Raw genomic sequence first — 12,662 nt, 5'->3', positions numbered from 1 at the left:
CTTTCATAGTTGTTCGCACAAGCGACAAAAATTCAAAGTTGATTTTTGCCTACTCCGCCGATTGATGCTACTAAGCCGGTTCTTGGTATGCAGATTGCAGAATTGAACTTTTTGAGGCAGCAGTAGCCAATCCTGATTTTAAAGCGATTCTAAAATTATTTTCAGAGTTCATTTGAACTTTTTGTCGTAGTTATCCTTGCCAATAAGCTTAATAATTTTGATAACAATAACATTGGAACTTTTTTCTCGTATATAAATAGAGACTTTGGCTTCCTTTTCTCGACGTCAGTAGATTCGGCCGCCTCAACCTCATAGGCGTGTGCCAAGATTTTAAATCGGTTCATGGGCGTTTCTATTGCAGCTAGGCTAACATAGCCAAAGGTTATTTGACGTTGAGAGTTCAGGGGACCGGCATTTGGATGCCGGCAGAATATGTTCATAGTTTTTGTTCTCTTTTTTTCGGACAGCGCAGCGGCAGACGCAGAATAAACATAAAAAACATTTACCAGAATTCCGACCAATTCATAATCTCAAGAGCAGCACCTCCAGGCTGGCTTAGACGAAGCCGATCCCAATGTGCTCAAAATCCGCAAGTAATTTAAAGGTGCAAGTAATTTGAAGGTGGCAGAAGATGCTCGATCGCCAAATTCCACCGCTCGCTCTCAGAGAAGAAGATGTGAAAGAATTCGAGCCAGCTAACGATTAAGAAACACTGCCAATCGCACGACCTGGAAAGCCATCGACAAAAATCGAGAACCAGAGCGCGATAGGGACGCTGTAGCGCGCGCAATATTCAGGTCGCATTCCATGAAGCGACGACGAGAGCAGTCGCAAAACACGGTTAATCATGTTATTTAGAGATCGATTGAGGGAAATCGAGTACCCAAAAGAGCGCGCGACGCTGCAGCGCACGCAACCATGAGAGCGACGACGACAGCAAGTGCAAAATACTGCTGACCATGTTACCTGGAGATTAGTCAAGGCAAATCAAGCGCGCACCAGACGCAGCTGCTGATAAGATCCAGGTTCACTTAAAAATAAAATTCCAATATTTCCATAGTTTCATGACGGAAACTATTCGACTCGCTCGGATCATTCAAGCTGAGCCATTCTTGGATAACACGAGCTATACAGAAAGCACAACACTTCTGTTGAGAGTGATTGGCTCAATCAAATGGGAGCCGAAAAAGAGATACCTTTCATTGTAGATAAATTTGGACGAGAAGTTGTAAAAGAACTACATCGTCAACTATCTCGTTCTCAATCAAATGAAGAGCAAGAAGGAGATTTAAATCCCGGAGGTCATGAAACCTGGCTTTTATGCGTTTAGGCGACTTGGTTAATCATTTTTTATTGTTAAACTGGGCACAGACGGTATTGAACCCCTCATTGAGTTGCCTAAAAGCACCTGAGATATTTAGTAGGCTGTTTCGAGTCTGCTTCATAAAGCCGCTCACCTCAACCAACAATTCCTTGCAGGACCTACATGACCACATAAGACCAGAGCTAAGATCAATATAATCTTTTACTCTGCCGGTGATTCCTGCACATTTGACGCGCATCATCGAATCGCAGAGCTAGCAAAAAATAAGGGGGCCTTAAGTTGAAGACGAAAGTGTACAGTTTTTCTTAGAACAGACAAGGGCCATTAGAAGAAAACAAAAAGAAAAATTAAATGAAATAACATATCGAAAATACCTCAAAGTGAGCACGAGAGAAAAAAGACAGATAGAGAGTTACAGAAATAGCACCGAAAAAGTCTACCAGAAATTCAGCAGGTTCATAGAGAGCAGGTTACAGTTATAAAATAGAGCGAGGGAGATTGAGAGGGAGTAAAGGTGCAAGTTTAGAGAGCGTACGTTACACAAACAAAGCAAAGAGATTAAACAAATCTAATAGAAATGTTAAAATAACTATTAACACGTACCCGGTTACTGGGAGATCTATTTAAAATTACTAGCGCAATTGTTAGGCCAATCTTTGTAAATAAATACACACAGAACACTCGCACAAAATCACTGAAAAAGACAAAAACTCGGAGCTAAATCGAAATAGAATCACCATAAGATTTTGTTTTGTTAAATATAAAATTTCGAAGGACATGCAACATGTTCCTTCCTTTCGGAACGATGAATAAAACAGTTTTTCGGAAACTTGGATGCGGATGCCAAAAATTATAGAGGTATTTCTAAATTGTCGGCAATTTGAACGTATTATTACTTCTTATTTACAACATTTATGTTCCTGGCTTATTCACCGTATCAGCATGGTTTTGTTAAGCGAAGATCGACCACCACCAACCTTCTTAAATTGACATCTATTGTAATAAATGGATTTAAGAAAACTACAGGCTGGCATTGTGTATATGACTACATACCCTTCCCCCATATAATTTAAACATTTTTGAACTTGTGCGCAATGTACATATACATACATATATAGAAATATTAATATTAATTATCACTTTTTCTTCGTTTCAGTTTTACTCGCCAGTGAGGGATTATACAAAAACTAAGAGTGCTGCACCAAACTTTGATGAATAAATTACTCTTATTGGGTTACTGTAATTATAGTACAGAAAATGTGGTTTCAAATTGCTTCAGAATATTAAAAAACACCTACATTGCGTTAAACGACCATTTGATTGGATAACCTTTCTTTGTAAGAGGGTTTTTTTCTAAGACTATTTAAGTTTAAGATAAGCTCTTACTCTAACCAATTGCAAATCTAGCATACACTTACATTATTCGCTGTGCAAATCTCTACAATTGAAAATTTCCAGCTTATTAGAAGACGTGGTAGATTTTCGCAATTCTTATAAAAATTCGAGGACGAATACTAGATTCGTCGGAAAGTATGTAACAGGTAGAAGGAATATATTCTTGTCGATCTAGCCATCTCCGTCTGTCTGTATGAACGCTGAAATCTCGGAAGCTGTAAAATCTAGAACAGAAGTTTGTTTCAGCGGGGTGCCAGCCCACAATCCTCGAAAATCTGTAGCGCCTACAGTTTTTAGGATAGAACAAAAATTTTAACTGAAATGTATTTGTCCATTTTCCACGCCCACTCTTACGCCTACAAACCGCCCAAAACTGTGGTGGTCACAGAAAATTTTGTTTGCTAAAATGTATCTGTCTCGTCAATACCTATCGATTGACCTAGAAAATGTTGCCACGCCCACCCTAACATCCACAAACGATGTAAACACTTAAATCTGTCTGCCAACCAAATAATATATACTGAAATATCCGGTAGGTGGCGCCTTGCACTATCGCTTTGCTGCTTATATATCTCAATTTCGATTTATCTTCCTTAAGCTAAGTAATGGGTATCTGGGAGGCACTTGTTTTTCTTTTAAGGGCTTTGACTACTTGTAGATCACGTCCTTGGAATGTCGGAAATGGTGCTTAATAATTTTATTTATGACCAGCTTTGATGACATAAGAACTTGTTCTGAATTTCGAATTAAATTTTATCAAAATCGGACGACTATATTATATAGCTGCCACAGGAACGACCGGAAAACTGGTGGGAAAATAATATGAAACAAATTAAATCTTCAGTGTTTTTTTGACAAGAATTTTGGATTAAATTTTCTAAAACCAAATAGTTATTAAAAAAACGATCAGAAAAATAATTAAATATTTATTTTTAAAACAATTTTGTTTTGTAGATTTTAATCGTGTTTTCTTCTACTCTGAGATATAGAATATGTTAGACGATGATGTTCAGAATGACGACTATAAAATGTTGCTGAAAAATGTGGTGTCAGGTTTCGAATAACATGGAACCGGTGTACAGGTGGTTGAATTGTAAGAAGGGCTATACTTCTTCTTCCTGTTTTATATTACGGGAATAACCAAACAAAGGTTGCCAGGAAGCTAGATAACAGGTAATAAGGCAGTTTTTACACAATCCTTAAATTAGGTAATCAACTCGGTTTACCTGATGTACCTTGAAATTGTCCCTAAAAGTTTTCCGCCATCCAAAAGGTTATATCCACCAAAAAATATAAGGTAAAAGGGAAAAAATGTGTTACAAAATAATAAAAAGTCATTGCAACGAAGACGTGAACGGTTGCTTAACCTTGGTAGACGTCTCGCCGTGTGGTCACTTCTTTGTCTGGTAGAATGTTTAATTCGCGATGTATTTTTTCGTTGCGAACGTACTACGGTGCCCCGGTGATTGTTGTCAAGATCTTCGACTGAAACCGCTGGACTATGCTATGCTACTGCTGGCATTCCCCCATAACTGGGAGCCGTACATCCATATACCGTACCAAGTTATATAGCAGGCTAAGGGGAGACCGAGCGTTAATAAGCCAACGAAGGCTGCTGGCTTTTAGCTTTAAATGTGTTTTTTTTTTGGTTTAAATGTGTCGGCACTATGTGCGTCTGTGTCACTTCGTTTGCTTGCGGGAGTAGAGTGTTGTTTAACGTAAGCAGCGGACAGTATTGCTAGTTCAGGGTGATCGTAACTTGCTTGCATTTTTGTTGGTTCACTTTAATTCTTGATCTTGACAGACTATCAAATGCTTGTGAGACATCTAAAAATAAGGCAGTACAGTTCTCTAGCTTTTCGTTCTGAATTTGTGATGTTATCCGTTTGACCTGCTCAATTGTTCCGTACTTTTCACAAATCCCAAATTGATGTGATAGGATTCCTTCCTGGAGTCTTGTGTGTTTATCCGAGCCAATACGCATTTTTCAAAGTTTAGATAAGCATGAAAGTAGGCTTATAGGGTTATTCGGCTTTTTTATCATTGTTATAGCTGACTTTTTCCTTCTCTTTGGATAGTGGCCAAGTTTTGCGATGGCGTTTGAAAGGATGGATATGGGAGCTCAATGATCATTTTTGAAGTTATGTGGTCACAGCCCGACAATTTTTTTCGGATTCAGTTGATTTTTGATGATGTTAACGATTTCGTTTGGGCGAAACTCAATTGGCTCATTTTGAGAGCCACAGATGGCGATCTGTGGAATTGCCACTCCCGACGTAAGCGTCGTTTTTCGAGGACGAGCTGTTCGATTTGTAGATTTGTCTTCTTTAGATTGCAGTGTGCATTTATATCTTGAGGTGTTGAAGCTCGAGCTCCAGTGAATTAACAAAGCTGGGTAGGTCGGATTTATCGCTGAGATAAGGACTTAGCTCAATGTGTGAGCTAATATACTTCTTGTGCTTAACTCAACTGGTTTTTTGTGAAGTCAATTTTAGTGATTGTTACAATGTTTCTGGTTGTCGGAGTAGTCGCACAGTTTTTTGGGTCTGCTGGCAGGTATGTTATATGTTGCCAGAAGAAATATAGTCGAGCTTGATCTTGGCTTTGATAATTGAATTTTAGAGCTGCTTTCCTTTGGAGTTACGAAACGAGATCCCCAGTGTGTGTGCTTGGTATTGTAGTCTCCTGCTGCTGTGAAGTGGGCTCCTAATGAGTTGAAAAACTGCATAAGCTAAGCACGTAGATATCCGTAGGAAAGTCATTATTTGGATTGTTGTGACACCAGCATTTGAATCAATAAATTTTGATTTCGCGTTATATCTTTCATAGTTGTTCGCACACGCGACAAAAATTGATGCTACTAAGCCGGTTCTTGGTATGCAGATTGCAGAATTGAACTTTTTGAGGCAGCAGTAGCCAATCCTGATTTTAAAGCGATTCTAAAATTGTTTTCAAAGTTCATTTGAACTTTTTGTCGAAGTTATCCTTGCCAATAAGCTTAATAATTTTGATAGCAATAACATTGGAACTTTTTTCTCGTATATAAATAGAGACTTTGGCTTCCTTTTCTCGACGTCAGTAGATTCGGCCGCCTCAACCTCATAGGCGTGTGCCAAGATTTTAAATCGGTTCATGGGCGTTTCTATTGCAGCTAGGCTAGCATAGCCAAGGGTTATTTGGCGTTGAGAGTTCAGGGGACTCAGCATTCTTTTGATTTGGATGCCGGCAGAATATGTTCTTAGGTTTTGTTCTCTTTTTTTCGGACCGCGCAGCGGCAGACGCAGAATAAACATAAAAAACATTTACCAGAATTCCGACCAATTCATAATCTCAAGAGCAGCACCTCCAGGCTGGCTTAGACGAAGCCGATCCCAATGTGCTCAAAATCCGCAAGTAATTTAAAGGTGCAAGTAATTTGAAGGTGGCAGAAGATGCTCGATCGCCAAATTCCACCGCTCGCTCTCAGAGAAGAAGATGTGAAAGAATTCGAGCCAGCTAACGATTAAGAAACACTGCCAATCGACAAAAATCGAGAGCCAGAGCGCGATAGGGACGCTGTAGCGCGCGCAATATTCAGGTCGCATTCCATGAAGCGACGACGAGAGCAGTCGCAAAACACGGTTAATCATGTTATTTAGAGATCGATTGAGGGAAATCGAGTACCCAAAAGAGCGCGCGACGCTGCAGCGCACGCAACCATGAGAGCGACGACGACAGCAAGTGCAAAATACTGCTGACCATGTTACCTGGAGATTAGTCAAGGCAAATCAAGCGCGCACCAGACGCAGCTGCTGATAAGATCCAGGTTCACTTAAAAATAAAATTCCAATATTTCCATAGTTTCATGACGGAAACTATTCGACTCGCTCGGATCATTCAAGCTGAGCCATTCTTGGATAACACGAGCTATACAGAAAGCACAACACTTCCGTTGACGGTGATTGGCTCAATCGAATGGGAGCCGAAAAAGAGATACCTTTCATTGTAGATAAATTTGGACGAGAAGTTGTAAAAGAACTACATCGTCAACTATCTCGTTCTCAATCAAATGAACAGCAAGAAGGAGATTTAAATCCCGGAGGTCGTGAAACCTGGCTTTTATGCGTTTAGGCGACTCGGTTAATTATTTTTTATTGTTAAACTGGGCACAGACGGTATTGCACCCCTCATTGAGTTGCCTAAAAGCACCTGAGATATTTAGTAGGCTGTCTCGAGTCTGCTTCATAAAGCCGCTCATCTCAACCAACAATTCCTTGCAGGACCTACATGACCACATAAGACTAGAGCTAAGATCAATATAATCTTTTACTCTGCCGGTGATTCCTGCACATTTGACACGCATCATTGAATCGCAGAGCTAGCAAAAAATAAAGGGGCCTTAAGTTGAAGACGAAAGTGTACAGTTTTCTTAGAACAGACAAGGGCCATTATAAGAAAACAAAAAGAAAAATTAAATGAAATAAAATATCGAAAATACCTCAAAGTATATTTGGCACTGGGATCAAATTCAAAAATCACAAAGACACAAAACACAAAAAAGTAAAAGCGCGAGATCGCGAAAATTAAGCGAACGTAAGAGAGCACGAGAGAACAAATTTCTATCGACTGAGCGTGGCTTGTGCGACACTAACAGCTTTCAGCACGAACAAATACAATGTAAATCAAGCGAGACAGATAGAGAGTTACAGAAATAGCACCGAAAAAGTCTACCAGAAATTCAGCAGGTTCATAGAGAGCAGGTTACAGTTATAAAATAGAGCGAGGGAGATTGAGAGGGAGTAAAGGTGCAAGTTTAGAGAGCGTACGTCGTGTAACAAAGCAAAGAGATTAAACAAATCTAATAGAAATGTAAAAATAACTATTAACACGTACCCGGTTACTGGGAGATCTATTTAAAGTTACTAGCGCAATTGTTAGGCCAATCTTTATAAATAAATACACACAGAACACTCGCACAAAATCACTGAAAAAGACAAAAACTCGGAGCTAAATCGAAATAGAATCACCTTAATGATTTTGTTTTGTTAAATATAAAATTTCGAAGGACTGGAATTTTTCATGTTAGTAACATGTTCCTTCCTTTCGGAACGATGAATAAAACAGTTTTTCGGAAACTTGGATGCGGATGCCAAAAATTATAGAGGTATTTCTAAATTGTCGGCAATTTGAACGTATTATTACTTCTTATTTGCAACATTTATGTTCCTGGCTTATTCACCGTATCAGTATGGTTTTGTTAAGCGAAGATCGACCACCACAAACCTTCTTAAATTGACATCTATTGTAATAAATGGATTTAAGAAAAATACAGGCTGGCATTGTGTATATGACTACATACCCTTCCCCCATATAATTTAAACATTTTTGAACTTGTGCGCAATGTACATATACATACATATATAGAAATATTAATATTAATTATCACTTTTTCTTCGTTTCAGTTTTACTCGCCAGTGAGGGATTATACAAATTTTTTTGTATTGTATTTCAAATTGCTTCAGAATATTAAAAAACACCTACATTGCGTTAAACAACCATTTGATTGGATAACCTTTCTTTGTAAGAGGGTTTTTTCTAAGACTATTCAAGTTTAAGATAAGCTCTTACTCTAACCAATTGCAAATCTAGCATACACTTACATTATTCGCTGTGCAAATCTCTACAATTGAAAATTTCCAGCTTATTAGAAGACGTGGTAGATTTTCGCAATTCTTATAAAAATTCGAGGACAAATTATTATACCCGTTACTTGTATAGTAAAAGGGTATACTAGATTCGTCGGAAAGTATGCAACAGGTAGAAGGAAACATTACTGACCTCATATTAGGCATATATTCTTGTCGATCTAGCCATCTCCGTCTGTACGTCTGTCTGTATGAACGCTGAAATCTCGGAAGCTGTAAAATCTAGAACAGAAGTTTGTTTCAGCGGGGTGCCAGCCCACAATCCTCGAAAATCTGTAGCGCCTACAGTTTTTAGGATAGAACAAAAATTTTAACTGAAATGTATTTGTCCATTTTCCACGCCCACTCTAACGCCTACAAACCGCCCAAAACTGTGGTGGTCACAGAAAATTTTGTTTGCTAAAATGTATCTGTCTCGTCAATACCTATCGATTGACCTAGAAAATGTTGCCACGCCCACCCTAACATCCACAAACGATGTAAACACTTAAATCTGTCTGCCAACCAAATAATATATACTGAAATATCCGGTAGGTGGCGCCTTGCACTATCGCTTTGCTGCTTATATATCTCAATTTCGATTTATTTTCCTTAAGCTAAGTAATGGGTATCTGGGAGGCACTTGTTTTTCTTTTAAGGGCTTTGACTACTTGTAGATCACGTCCTTGGAATGTCGGAAATGGTGCTTAATAATTTTATTTATGACCAGCTTTGATGACATAAGAACTTGTTCTGAATTTCGAATTAAATTTTATCAAAATCGGACGACTATATTATATAGCTGCCACAGGAACGACCGGAAAACTGGTGGGAAAATAATATGAAACAAATTAAATCTTCAGTGTTTTTTTGACAAGAATTTTGGATTCAATTTACTAAAACCAAATAGTTATTAAAAAAAACGATCAGAAAAATAATTAAATATTTATTTTTAAAACAATTTTGTTTTGTAGATTTTAATCGTGTTTTCTTCTACTCTGAGATATAGAATATGTTAGACGATGATGTTCAGAATGACGACTATAAAATGTTGCTGAAAAATGTGGTGTCAGGTTTCGAATAACATGGAACCGGTGTACAGGTGGTTGAATTGTAAGAAGGGCTATACTTCTTCTTCCTGTTTTATATTACGGGAATAACCAAACAAAGGTTGCCAGGAAGCTAGATAACAGGTAATAAGGCAGTTTTTACACAATCCTTAAATTAGGTAATCAACTCGGTTTACCTGATGTACCTTGAAATTGTCCTAAAAGTTTTCCGCCATCCAAAAGGTTATATCCACCAAAAAATATAAGGTAAAAGGGAAAAAATGTGTTACAAAATAATAAAAAGTCATTGCAACGAAGACGTGAACGGTTGCTTAACCTTGGTAGACGTCTCGCCGTGTGGTCACTTCTTTGACTGGTAGAATGTTTAATTCGCGATGTATTTTTTCGTTGCGATTTTACGGTGCCCCGGTGATTGTTGTCAAGATCTTCGACTGAAACCGCTGGACTATGCTATGCTACTGCTGGCATTCCCCCATAACTGGGAGCCGTACATCCATATACCGTACCAAGTTATATAGCAGGCTAAGGGGAGACCGAGCGTTAATAAGCCAACGAAGGCTGCTGGCTTTTAGCTTTAAATGTGTTTTTTTTTTGGTTTAAATGTGTCGGCACTATGTGCGTCTGTGTCACTTCGTTTGCTTGCGGGAGTAGAGTGTTGTTTAACGTAAGCAGCGGACAGTATTGCTAATTCAGGGTGATCGTAACTTGCTTGCATTTTTGTTGGTTCACTTTAATTCTTGATCTTGACAGACTATCAAATGCTTGTGAGACATCTAAAAATAAGGCAGTACAGTTCTCTAGCTTTTCGTTCTGAATTTGTGATGTTATCCGTTTGACCTGCTCAATTGTTCCGTACTTTTCACAAATCCCAAATTGATGTGATAGGATTCCTTCCTGGAGTCTTGTGTGTTTATCCGAGCCAATACGCATTTTTCAAAGTTTAGATAAGCATGAAAGTAGGCTTATAGGGTTATTCGGCTTTTTTATCATTGTTATAGCTGACTTTTTCCTTCTCTTTGGATAGTGGCCAAGTTTTGCGATGGCGTTTGAAAGGATGGATATGGGAGCTCAATGATCATTTTTGAAGTTATGTGGTCACAGCCCGACAATTTTTTTCGGATTCAGTTGATTTTTGATGATGTTAACGATTTCGTTTGGGCGAAACTCAATTGGCTCATTTTGAGAGCCACAGATGGCGATCTGTGGAATTGCCACTCCCGACGTAAGCGTCGTTTTTCGAGGACGAGCTGTTCGATTTGTAGATTTGTCTTCTTTAGATTGCAGTGTGCATTTATATCTTGAGGTGTTGACGAGCTCCAGTGAATTAACAAAGCTGGGTAGGTCGGATTTATCGCTGAGATAAGGACTTAGCTCAATGTGTGAGCTAATATACTTCTTGTGCTTAACTCAACTGGTTTTTTTGTGAAGTCAATTTTAGTGATTGTTACAATGTTTCTGGTTGTCGGAGTAGTCGCACAGTTTTTTGGGTCTGCTGGCAGGTATGTTATATGTTGCCAGAAGAAATATAGTCGAGCTTGATCTTGGCTTTGATAATTGAATTTTAGAGCTGCTTTCCTTTGGAGTTACGAAACGAGATCCCCAGTGTGTGTGCTTGGTATTGTAGTCTCCTGCTGCTGTGAAGTGGGCTCCTAATGAGTTGAAAAACTGCATAAGCTAAGCACGTAGATATCCGTAGGAAAGTCATTATTTGGATTGTTGTGACACCAGCATTTGAATCAATAAATTTTGATTTCGCGTTATATCTTTCATAGTTGTTCGCACACGCGACAAAAATTGATGCTACTAAGCCGGTTCTTGGTATGCAGATTGCAGAATTGAACTTTTTGAGGCAGCAGTAGCCAATCCTGATTTTAAAGCGATTCTAAAATTGTTTTCAAAGTTCATTTGAACTTTTTGTCGAAGTTATCCTTGCCAATAAGCTTAATAATTTTGATAGCAATAACATTGGAACTTTTTTCTCGTATATAAATAGAGACTTTGGCTTCCTTTTCTCGACGTCAGTAGATTCGGCCGCCTCAACCTCATAGGCGTGTGCCAAGATTTTAAATCGGTTCATGGGCGTTTCTATTGCAGCTAGGCTAGCATAGCCAAGGGTTATTTGGCGTTGAGAGTTCAGGGGACTCAGCATTCTTTTGATTTGGATGCCGGCAGAATATGTTCTTAGGTTTTGTTCTCTTTTTTTCGGACCGCGCAGCGGCAGACGCAGAATAAACATAAAAAACATTTACCAGAATTCCGACCAATTCATAATCTCAAGAGCAGCACCTCCAGGCTGGCTTAGACGAAGCCGATCCCAATGTGCTCAAAATCCGCAAGTAATTTAAAGGTGCAAGTAATTTGAAGGTGGCAGAAGATGCTCGATCGCCAAATTCCACCGCTCGCTCTCAGAGAAGAAGATGTGAAAGAATTCGAGCCAGCTAACGATTAAGAAACACTGCCAATCGACAAAAATCGAGAGCCAGAGCGCGATAGGGACGCTGTAGCGCGCGCAATATTCAGGTCGCATTCCATGAAGCGACGACGAGAGCAGTCGCAAAACACGGTTAATCATGTTATTTAGAGATCGATTGAGGGAAATCGAGTACCCAAAAGAGCGCGCGACGCTGCAGCGCACGCAACCATGAGAGCAACGACGACAGCAAGTGCAAAATACTGCTGACCATGTTACCTGGAGATTAGTCAAGGCAAATCAAGCGCGCACCAGACGCAGCTGCTGATAAGATCCAGGTTCACTTAAAAATAAAATTCCAATATTTCCATAGTTTCATGACGGAAACTATTCGACTCGCTCGGATCATTCAAGCTGAGCCATTCTTGGATAACACGAGCTATACAGAAAGCACAACACTTCCGTTGACGGTGATTGGCTCAATCAAATGGGAGCCGAAAAAGAGATACCTTTCATTGTAGATAAATTTGGACGAGAAGTTGTAAAAGAACTACATCGTCAACTATCTCGTTCTCAATCAAATGAACAGCAAGAAGGAGATTTAAATCCCGGAGGTCGTGAAACCTGGCTTTTATGCGTTTAGGCGACTCGGTTAATTATTTTTTATTGTTAAACTGGGCACAGACGGTATTGCACCCCTCATTGAGTTGCCTAAAAGCACCTGAGATATTTAGTAGACTGTCTCGAGTCTGCTTCATAAAGCCGCTCATCTCAACCAACAATTCCTTGCAGGACCTACA

The 12,662-nt window shown here is 39.2% G+C and overlaps 1 long non-coding RNA gene across 3 annotated transcripts in view; it reads left to right on the top strand.

Moving 5' to 3' along the window:
* The window catches only part of LOC122818531 (uncharacterized), a 40,772-nt gene that overhangs the window by 2,661 nt on the left and 25,449 nt on the right, over positions 1-12,662 (top strand). Inside the window, exon 1 of one of the 3 annotated variants that reach the window (XR_007764611.1) lies at positions 2,630-2,661. The exons of 1 other annotated variant lie outside the window; for it this stretch is intronic. This is a non-coding gene — a long non-coding RNA (uncharacterized LOC122818531). Of the gene's footprint in view, positions 1-2,629; positions 2,662-8,204; positions 8,279-12,662 lie in introns of those variants that run through there. One more of the 3 variants, XR_007764610.1, reaches the window with a different exon arrangement.

The sequence above is a fragment of the Drosophila biarmipes genome, chromosome 3R (assembly GCF_025231255.1).
Source record: "Drosophila biarmipes strain raj3 chromosome 3R, RU_DBia_V1.1, whole genome shotgun sequence".
NCBI lineage: Eukaryota > Metazoa > Arthropoda > Insecta > Diptera > Drosophilidae > Drosophila > Drosophila biarmipes.
The sequence above is the reverse complement of the archived record's forward strand: the minus strand, read 5'-3'. Positions and strand labels throughout refer to the sequence as shown.